The sequence below is a fragment of the Mytilus galloprovincialis genome, chromosome 10 (genome assembly GCF_965363235.1).
Source record: "Mytilus galloprovincialis chromosome 10, xbMytGall1.hap1.1, whole genome shotgun sequence".
Lineage (NCBI taxonomy): Eukaryota > Metazoa > Mollusca > Bivalvia > Mytilida > Mytilidae > Mytilus > Mytilus galloprovincialis.
Genome location: NC_134847.1, coordinates 3,840,175 through 3,851,456, shown reverse-complemented (window position 1 = coordinate 3,851,456; position 11,282 = coordinate 3,840,175). Strand labels below are relative to the sequence as shown.

At 32.4% G+C, this 11,282-nt stretch overlaps 1 long non-coding RNA gene across 1 annotated transcript; it reads left to right on the top strand.

Moving 5' to 3' along the window:
* Positions 1-1,095: 1,095 nt before the first annotated feature.
* Positions 1,096-11,060, top strand: LOC143049671 (uncharacterized). The gene is made up of 3 exons (XR_012970284.1): positions 1,096-1,131; positions 6,279-6,384; positions 8,032-11,060. It is a non-coding gene; the product is annotated as an uncharacterized LOC143049671 (long non-coding RNA).
* The last annotated feature ends 222 nt before the right edge of the window (positions 11,061-11,282 follow it).

Sequence of the window (11,282 nt, the reverse complement as noted above, 5' to 3'; positions counted from 1 at the left end):
TAAGGATTTTTCCAAAATACTGCTGCAGAGCAGAGATGCAAATTAACGCTTTCAAAAGGTCAATCTGTTATATTTCTGTGAAATTGTTTTAAGTGTACTTATCCAAGTATAGGTGTATCTATCATAATAGGTTGTTTTGTGAACATTTGTCTTTAGCTAGAGGTATAGGGGGCGGGTTGAGATCTCACAAACATGTTTAATCCCGCCGCATTTTTGCGCCTGTCCCAAGTCAGGAGCCTCTGGCCTTTGTTAGTCTTGTATTATTTATACTTTTAGTTTCTTGTGTACAATTTGGAGTTTAGTATGGCGTTCATTATCACTGAACTAGTATATATTTGTTTAGGGGCCAGCTGAAGGACGCCTCCGGGTGCGGGAATTTCTCGTTGCATTGAAGACCTGTTGGTGACCTTCTGCTTTTTTCTGCATGCTCTATGGTCGGGTTGTTGTCTCTTTGGCACATTCCCCATTTCCATTCTCAATTTTATTTAACTCACAAACATTTTTTAGCTTCAAACTATAATTTGAGTGCAGGCAAGTACATTGTTTGCCAAAAATCCCGAATTATGCACCTACATTTACTCTATAAGCAATATAAACAGATGTAAACAATCCAAATATACCAACATGGCAATTTTAAGCTTATCTAATAAAGTGTTTAATTTCAACTGGATATAAGCTTGGTATGGTTGCTGTTATTTAACTCATTTAGAATTTTGGCTATAAGAAAAATAAGGGCATACTTTCATTCTGAAATATGAAGAACAGGTAGCATGGGCCGTAAAAACAAAAGAAAAGAGAAACATTGTCTTAAATAAAATCTCATCAGAAAGCAAAGTCGAAAAGTTACCGATTCCGGTTAATATGAAAAAAGTGCACCTGATACATTACAAAACAACTGTTAAAAATCTTAAATCAAATGATTAAAAACTCATGATATTTGATTTAAAGTGAACCATTTCAATCACTTTAAAAGTATGTTTAACTGGTTGTGCACTGGTGATTTATAAAGGAAACATTATATCTATTAGATTTATTTACAAAATAATATATCCTAGCTTAACATATATTCTAATCATGTGACCATTTACCTTTCTTTTCCAAAGAAATGTCCTATTCATAAGGTCGATTTAGGTATGTTGTTTATTTCATCATGTATCTGTATAATACAATTTGATAAAAACAGACACACATACAAAACAAAATACGTACAAAATACAATTAATGTCGAGTTTTTTTACTTTTTTTTTTTTTTTTTTTTTTATCTTTATTTACTTTCGTTTTAATTCTTCCAGCATATATATGTTTCGACATGTTAATGTTTCACTATTTTTAACAATGATGTGAATTTCGACATTTGTTATTTGTTCCCTTCGAATTTTTATGGACTTTTGTCTTATTTTGTTTCTTTGTTTCTTTAATTTGTGAATACGATACTATTTGCAATGTATTAACAAGAATATGAAACTTCTGTCTTTTTTATTCAATATACAAGGAATATGAACTAATAATAATTGAATAAATGATTTGTGTTCTGCCGAGCATTTAATTTTACGTTCTGAAGTATAAGGTGGATATTTTTTGAAAAAATGACTATTAAAAGATTTCTAGCTCATCTGCCGTATCCGAATACAAGACCAGAACGAGCTTTTGTTGTAACTTTTTGTACGTCGGCAATAGACCTTTTCAGATATTTTCTGTACTCAAATGAACAATTGTCTATCATCTATGTATTTATATGCAAAATAAAGGCAACAGTAGTATACCGCTGTTCAAAACTCATAAATCCATGGACAAAAAACAAAATCGGGGTAACAAACTAAAACCGAGGGAAACGCATTAAATACAAGAGGAGAACAACGACACAACACCGAAACGTAAAACACATAGAAACGGACCAAGCATCAGACAAAACACCACGAGAATAACAAATATAACATGAAAACCAAATACATGAATTTGGGATAGACAAGTACCGTGCCACGTCTTATCTCAATTTCTCAAAAATAAGAGAAAACACAAACGACTCAACGTTAAAATGCAACACACACAGAAACGAACAATAATATAACAATGGCCATCTTCCTGACTTGGTACAGGACACTTTTAAAGGGGAATAAAAGTGGTGGGTTGAACCTGGTTTTGTGGCATGCCAAACCTCGCACTTTAATGGCAAAGTTAAATATAACATTGAAATGACAACATAATATTACAGGACTACAATACAAATTAATAGAACATATTAGACAAAGAAAAACATGATTAATAGATAACAAAAAGCATCAGGTTTAAAATTCAATACGCCAAAAAACGCGCCTTGTCCACACAAGATTTACAAGTGACGTCCACATATAAAAGATCGAAAGTGAAAAAAGTACAAAGTTGTACAACACTGAAGATCAAAAGTTGAAAAGGTTTCGCCAAATACGGCATTGTTTTTATGCCCGGGATAAGAACATTCTTATTATAAACAATTCATGCTATTGCAAACAGTAAATTTTATCAAATGAATATGAAAGAGATATACATAAAGAAACTGAAGTATTAACTAATTACAGAAAACTAAACCCGAATACATAACGCCCAGATATAAAAGATCGGAAGTGAAACAGGTACAAAGTTGTACAGCACTGAAGATAAAAAGTTGAAAAGGTTTTGCCAAATACGGCATTGTTTTTATGCCCGGGATAAAGAACATCCTTATTATATAGAACAATTCATGCTATTGCAAACAGTAAATTTTAACAAATGAATATGAAAGAGATATACATAATGAAACTGAAGTATTAACTAATTACAGAAAACTAAACCCGAATACATAATGCTATTAAAGTTTAACACAGAATAAACACACCCGAATCAGTCCAGGCGTCAACGTAATTAAAAAAAATGTGACGTCACATACGATGGCGAAAAGGCACAAACGTTATGCCACATTTGAATTTATGAAATTTAGAAACAGCATGACGTCACATATGAAAAACTATCAAAGTGAGATAGAATTAGGATTGATTTAAGATTATATTAGAACTAAATACTGATAATTCATTTAAACAAAATGCATATTGCAATACTTATTAATAACAATTAACTGTAATATATATATATGTCCAGTTTGTTATGAATCCAACTTCAAACGTAAATAATCGTACAAAATTTAATATAATTAATAAAGGCGGTGATTAATTTTTCTATCCGTAACACCTAAATATAATAAAAAGACGTCAACACATTTGACAAAATCCGATGAGAATTACAAATATAACATTAAACATGTAAACTAAATACATGAATTTGGGATCAACAAGTACAGAAACACGTCTTATAGTAATGCGAATTCACATTCAGCAAAACAGTCACAATCGGGAATAAGTCACGTTTGGTAATTAAAAGATTAGACGACATAATGACAAACCACAATCTACCATGTGATAAAAATGTCCTTAGCTATCATTAGACATCATATGGATCCACCAATTCGTGATGGTGTCCATAAAATTTACGGAGTGTCAATTTTAATCTGTCCTCCTCATAACTTTGTTGGAGCAGTTTCTGCGTAAGGAGCACACTCCTGTATATGAAGTCCGTATAGTGTGAACAAGCACGCAACAAAATATGCTAATTTCCATATTAAGAACCTGAATATAGCTGTTTGTTGGTAGAGTTGGCGTTGCATTGTCCTTAGCATGTTCTCAGAGCTTTTCGTTTAAAACATTTTGATTGAATGATTAATTTATTATATGATTTTGGATTTGAACAAGTTTTCAGTGAATTCGAGTTTGTCAGATCCGATTCGGGATTTTGATCATGTAGTCTTTATGCTCGTATTAGTGTGTGTTTCATATCGATCTGATGGGTCAACTTTTTGGAATTTTGGAATTTTGGATCCTCAGTCAATGCTGTTCAACTTTGTACTTGTTTGGCTTTATACATATTTTGATATGAGCGTCATTGATGAGTCTTATAAAGACACAACGCGCGTCTGGCATACTAAATTATAATCCGGATACCTTTGTTAACTATAATCAAGCCATCACCAACTGCATGATTGATTTTAACAGTTTCATATATTGTTGTACTTTTACACCTCTGTACTTAGTAAGAGGAGTTGAACGCAAACAAACCCAACACATTCTATATCAGATTATGTATGCTCCTGTTCCAATCAAGGATCCTGTTATTCAGTTGTTGTCGTTGGATCGTGTTTGGAATATGTGTTTTTCATTTATTGTTTTGTCTTAATTAAGACTGTAGTTCGTTTCGTATAAATTATTTCGCATTGATCATGCCAGGCTCTGATATTGTTAAAGACAACAATTGACGTAACTTGCTTAACGTTATGTCAAATTAAAAAAAAAAAAGAACTCCCTCTGTTTCAGAATAAATTCCAAAATACATCAAACATTTAAAAAATGGCACTGACCTAGTTTACAAATTAAGCCAGTTCACACCCCTGGTGTGGAAAATTCAAAACATTTTTTGATATTTACTTTTTAAACCTAACATAATCACTCTTCGCATCCACTGAACAGATGAAATATAACATATCAAAAGTTTTCAACTCAACTTTCATTTTCTAAACCATCAAAACTTAATTGAAAGAAAAGTTTTTAGGAAATAGCACTCTTTGATGATTAAATATAAAGGAGATTAATTAATTTGCAGATATTTCATATCGAACAACATTTCCGGTCAATCTGACAAGTTAAACGAAAGTTTTAACCACACTATCCTCGTACTGGAAATATAAACAATTTTCTGACTGGAAATTTACAAAGCATCTAATTAATTACTTGGAACATTTAACAATTCATAATTGTTTTGATTAAAGGTAAAATGAAGTAATAGTAGTTAAATAATTAAAAACATTTTATAATCTCTATGAATCATTACCCAGAATACTGTTTCAATACTGAAAAACAAATACACCTTTTTTTGAAAATATTGAATAAAGAAGAATAACTTTCAAAAGTCGGTTACCTTACCTGTAATTAGAAAAATATTACATACACATCAATTAGAAATAATTTACAGATACTTGATCTGTTTATCTGAAGTGCCAAAGTGCATGTGTAAAGTCAAATTACATGTTATGAACATTTCAAACTAGAGATATTTCTTTCATTCCCTGAAATATTACACTGAAATCAACTTTTAAAGAATTTTCCCTTTTTTCATTGCGACTAGCGTGAGGGCATTCCGATGTATTGTTGCCATAGAAATTTCTACTTAAGTAACTTTCGTTTTTGACTGGTTAACGATCTATAAACACGCGGACGTTATCGAGTGCAAAATAACATCGCTTGGTATCTATTAATTTCTTTAATGAATAGTCATAAAAATATCTTTTTAGAACATATATTAATAATATGAAATATACATATAAATAAAAAATAATTAATATCTATGAACACGTACAGAAAAAAATGCTTTTACGAGCGCTCGAATCTAAAAGAAGTTAAAGTACGAAGTTGAAGAGTAGTGAAGACCCAAAATTCCTGAATGTTTTTCTTAATGCAGCTACCGTAATCTATACATAACAGAAACATGGAAAGTTGTTTTAGATTTGTTTAATGTGTTTGGGCTTTTGATTTTGTCATTTGATAAGGAATATTCTCTTTTGAATTTTTCTTAGAGTTCAGTAGATTTATAATTCCCCCTCCTTTTCGTAAACACAATCCCATCCTAATCTTCTCGAATCTGAAATCACCCTGTTTTTTTGTTATGGGTTCGTGTTGCACAGTCCTTAGTTGTCCATGTTGATTGCTTCTGTAAACTGTTGTTCTTTACTCCTTCGATTTCCATTTTCTACCATGGCGTTGAATGTATTGACATGTAATTTCTACAATAATAAGCAAAAACAAAACTCACATGTTGCACCTAAAAATTTTCTTTTTATCAAACTTTAGTACATTCTGAAGCGACACAGAAGCCAGAAAACGCCCGGTGTTTATGTTTGACGCCGGAAGCATACCTAGGACGTCACCTAGTATAGGGACCAAAGAAGATAACGTCGCTAGGTAAACTAAATTTGCGACAGTAAAACTACCGATTGACGTCCTTAAAGCTTCAATACAATACAGTTATCTCTTAATTGCCAGTGTTGTTATTAAACTCTTTAGTTTTCTATTTTGTTGTTGATTGACTGCTGTTGTTTTTGCCATAACATTATCTGTTTTTTTTATTGGATAAAGCAATGTACCCGTGTTATCTGTTTTTCTGTGTTGAAGAGCATCTTATCTTATTGAATTGTTACATTATTCGAAGGATTTTGTTTTCAGAATTGTTTTACTTAAACGGTACCAATGCTGCAAAATCCATAAATTGTCTCCTACACTGTCAACTCAGATTCATGAAATCTTACAGAAACAAGCAAACCTGATGACAGTATGTATTTCATAAAAGAGTTGTTTAGATATATGCACCTCATATCTGCATGCCATACGTCTAGGTTTTGTATAGATGTATCTCCGTTATTGATGGAACATTTTAGGCAATCCTTTTATTTGATTCTTTGATTCTTTTTTTGATATCCTTTATATGCATTACATCTTGGACTACACGTAAATAAAATTGAAATATCATTCTAACAATATAAAAAAGAAGATGTGGTATGATTGCCAATGATACAACTCTCTACAAGAGACCAAAATATCACAGAAATTAACAACTATAGTTCACCGTACGGCCTTCAACAATGAGCAAAGCACATACTACTTTGTCAGCTATAACAAGCACGTTTAATAATAAATACATGTTTGAATATATCGTATCATTATATGTATAATATCAAATTGAGAATGGAAATGGGGAAAGTGTCAAAGAGACAACAACCCGACCATAGAAAAAACAACAGCAGAAGGTCACCAACAGGTCTTCAATGTAGCGAGAAATTCCCGCACCCGGAGGCGTCCTTCAGCTGGCCCCTAAACAAATATTTACTAGTTCAGTGAGAATGAACGCCATACTAATTTCCAAATTGTACACAAGAAACTAAAATTAAAATGATACAAGACTAACAAAGGCTAGAGGCTCCTGACTTGGGACAGGCGCAAAAATGCGGCGGGGTTAAACATGTTTATGAGATCTCAATCCTCCCCCTATACCTCTAGCCAATGTAGAAAAGTAAATGCATAACAATATGCACATTTAAATTCAAGTCCGAGTCTGATATCAGAAGATGTAACCAAAGAAAATAAACAAAATGACAATAATACATAAATAACAACAGACTACTAGCAGTTAACTGACATGCCAGCTCCAGACTTCAATTAGACTGATTGAAAGATTATGATTTCATCATATGAATATCAGGCACAATCCTTCCTGTTAGGGGTTTAGTATCATACCATCATAACATATATGAGAAGAACATAATGAAATGAAATAAATGTTCCAGACCATATGCATATTTGGACCATACTGGAAAGTCACTGGAAAGTAACATAGTTTATTATAGTTGTCTTGTGAATATGGTGTATTGCAGTCATGTTACGATATTTGAGATCTAGAGCTTCTTGAAAATACCGTAGACAAATCGGAATGTACAAAGACCTCGGTATCAATGTACGCAGCTGCAAAAAGGCTAGCTTTTCACTCGCAAACAAAAGGTGTAAATGAAAAGGATAGTGCACAACCAAGATGTTGCAGATGCAAAAAAGCTATGATATCGTGTTGAAGTATATGTCATCCCAAGCCTACATGCAAGCGTCAATATTTAATTTTTACGTCGTAATTGAATTAAAAAAAATAATACATTGTCATGTAACCATCATTGTTTTTTTTATATAAAGATTTTGTGTTATTATAACTTTGATAACTTTATTTAAAAAAAAATACCTATATGGTCCAAATACTCATATGGTCCGGCCCGTTAATAACCAAACGAGTATTATACTCATATGGTCCGACCGTACGCGTATGGTAGGACCATATGAGTATGGTAGGACCATATGGTCAAGACCATACGCGTATGGTCCAAATACTCATATGGTCCGGAACATACACAATATCGTTATGATTTTTGTTTTTCAGAATCATGGCCAGTAATTGGAGTCTCTGTGGTGTTTGTGATAATCGTCAACTTATCAAATCAGCCATAGTCTGGTGTTCCGAATGTGACGAAGGATTATGTACAGATTGTAACGAACATCACAGTATTTCCAATGGAACAAAAAGACACGAAACCGTGTCCATCGCCGAGTACAGGGAATTACAAAACGCTGAAGTCTGTATTCTACATAATGAGAAATACGAGCTATTCTGCAGAGAACACGATTGTCCATGCTGTAAAACATGTGGGAAAACTCAAAAAGATTGTAAAGGTTTGACCGACATCAATGAAATGATAAAGAACATCAAAAGTTCAAATGCCTTTTATGAAATCGAACAAAATCTGCTTGAAATTGTCGAGAATGTTAAACGAATCAGTACTAGACGGAAAGAAAATCTAAAATCGCTAGAAAACAAGAAAAGGGAAATTGAAGAAGAAATAAAACTAACCAGGACAAAGGTTAATAATCACCTCGATAAACTTCAGGATGATTTTCTGAATGAATTATGTACAATTGAACAAAAAGAAAGCATAAAAATAAAAACATCATTGACCTCTCTTAAGAAGAAAAAGAAAGAGGTAGCAAAATACCAAGCTAGATTTGATAATATCAAAAAGTATGCATCGGACATAAAAGCATTTATGTACATGAAACAACTCGAAAAAGATATTATAGATGAAGAAAACTTTATTGAATCAATGAACAAAAAACACATTTTGAATCAAATCAAAATTTCATTCGTGATTAACAAATCTTTAGATCAAATTACAGCCAATATTCAGGAGTTTGGAGGAGTCAGTATAAGTTCTGAACGATGCGATTGGCCAACTCTGAAACGTAAGAATAGTCAAGCCCAGAGTATTCTAGCTCTTCCAACCAGAAGTATTGAAAGTCTTACTCTGAAGTTAAAGAAACGTATCAATACCGAGTTGGCAGAAGTCAGAGGTTGTTCATTGCTACCTGATGGTCGGACGGTATTCTCCTGTTGTATCCCAAACCTAATAAGAGTGCTGAAAACAGACGGATCAAAAGATTTTGAAATAAATAATATCAGTGATACATTTGATGTGTTATTTATCGGTGATGATTCTATTGTTGTAACATCTGGCCATTTAGATACGATAAACATAATCGACATAAAGAACAAAAATCTCGAGAAAACGATAAAAGTTAATTCAGACAATGATGGAGTAGTATACAAAGACGGACATTTGATTTATTGTGCCAGGGAGAAAGGACTACAAATGATCAGTCTCAAAGACGAATCCATTACCAATGTTACCAGTGACAAACTTTCGGTCTTTTCATACGTTGCAACATTTAGGGATAAACTGTTTTACACAAACAGTGACAATCACAGTGTAACTTGTTGTGATTACCATGGTAACATACTGTGGACTTTCTGTCATATAAGTGTCCTGCTGTCTCCTTCCGGTATATCTGTGGACAAGAATGGAAACGTGTTTGTTGTGGGATGGGGTTCTCACAATGTGGTCGTTATTTCTCCTGATGGACAAAGCTTCAGACAACTTTTATCCCGTAAAGATGGATTAGATAATCCCCAGGCTCTGCACTATGACCAATCTACCAACAATTTATTAGTCGCATTAAGAACCAATGAAGCGTATTTGTTTGAAGTTAATTATAACCTATAATCAGCTTACCTAACAAAACATTAAGATTATTGAATTGAATTATATTTCAATCCAAAAAAATGGTATGATTTTGTTCGAAACAACATTGTATTTATATATGTCGTGTACAAGCTGCGATTTTGTACAGGTTATAACATGTACAATGTTTTTGTACATGTTATAATTTGTACAATGCCAATATACAAGTTATAACATGTACAAAAGTACCTCATAATGTTATAACATGTACAAAAAATTGCTTAAAAATGGTTTTAACTTTTAATAAAAATATGTTTCTATAATACAACACATGCCATTAACCTCAATAATATTTTCATCATTTTTTTGTTATTGTCCATTCATGTAATTGTTATACCTTTTTGATGCAGTTACTTGGTTTTTATAATTACTTAATACCTTAAAGACTTTTAGAATACACATGTAGTCAATAAAATTTTGAAGCAAGTTCTGTATCAAAGAAACCTGATAGTGGAGACCCCTTTACCGAGACAGAACATAATACTGACACTGAAATTGAAACTGACAAAACAATGTCAGAGACGGACATTAATACTGACACAAACACTGAAACTGATGGTAGATTGAATGGTCATGATTCAACAGACAACAATGAACAAACTATTGAGTTAGAAACAGAAACAATGGTAACGGAATGAAGTGATGCTAACATGGTTGGTGAGGAAGTATCACAATGCCAACTTCTGGTATATTTCCTCCAAAGAGGGTGCTTTCTTGTGGTGATATAAGTGCTGTCAATAACAGTGAGGGTTTGTCTGAAATTTTAAATATTGACATCAAGCGTGCACGAAAGAGGGCCTTTTCTGGCCAGCAGGTAAAAGCTGAGGCCTCAAAAAACTAAAAAAAAATATAGATAAACTGTTCTTTTCCAATGCGATAACGTTATCATTCCTATTCCGTCCAATGATATGGGCCTTGCCGATGAGAAAAAAAAACATAACAGGCGTGGTGATGTATGTGAAAGTACATGGCGGCTATAAAATTGGAACTAAAGACTTAGTTGCACAAATAAAGTGATACTTGAATAGAAACCAGGTTCAATTTCTTACACACTTTAAAGTTCTCTGAAGTCCCAATGAGTGATATGAATTTGAAAGAGATGGTGCGTAAGATATCATTAAGTGGAGGGCACAGTTTTGCACATTGTCAGTGTCAGAAAGGCAGTTAAAAATGTAAAAGAATGAAAGTTGTGTAAAGTAAAACAACTTATTTCTTAAATGTATGAAAATGAGGTATTTTTGTGCATAGTGTAAATAATGCACCTTCTTTTACAATTGATTGTTTTCTTTATTATTTGATAAATTTCAATCGTGAATGTATATTCTGCTTTATTATTATTATTAAATTTTGTACATGTTGAAACCATTTTTAAGCAATATTTTGTAAATGTTATAACATGTACAAGGTACTTCTGTACATGTTATATTTGTATTTTGGCATTGTACAAATTATAACATAATATTTTTGCACTTTTTATAACCTGTACAGAATTGCAACATGTACACGACATATATAAGAGAATGTGATTAATTGCTTTTTTTTAATCGTATTTGTCATT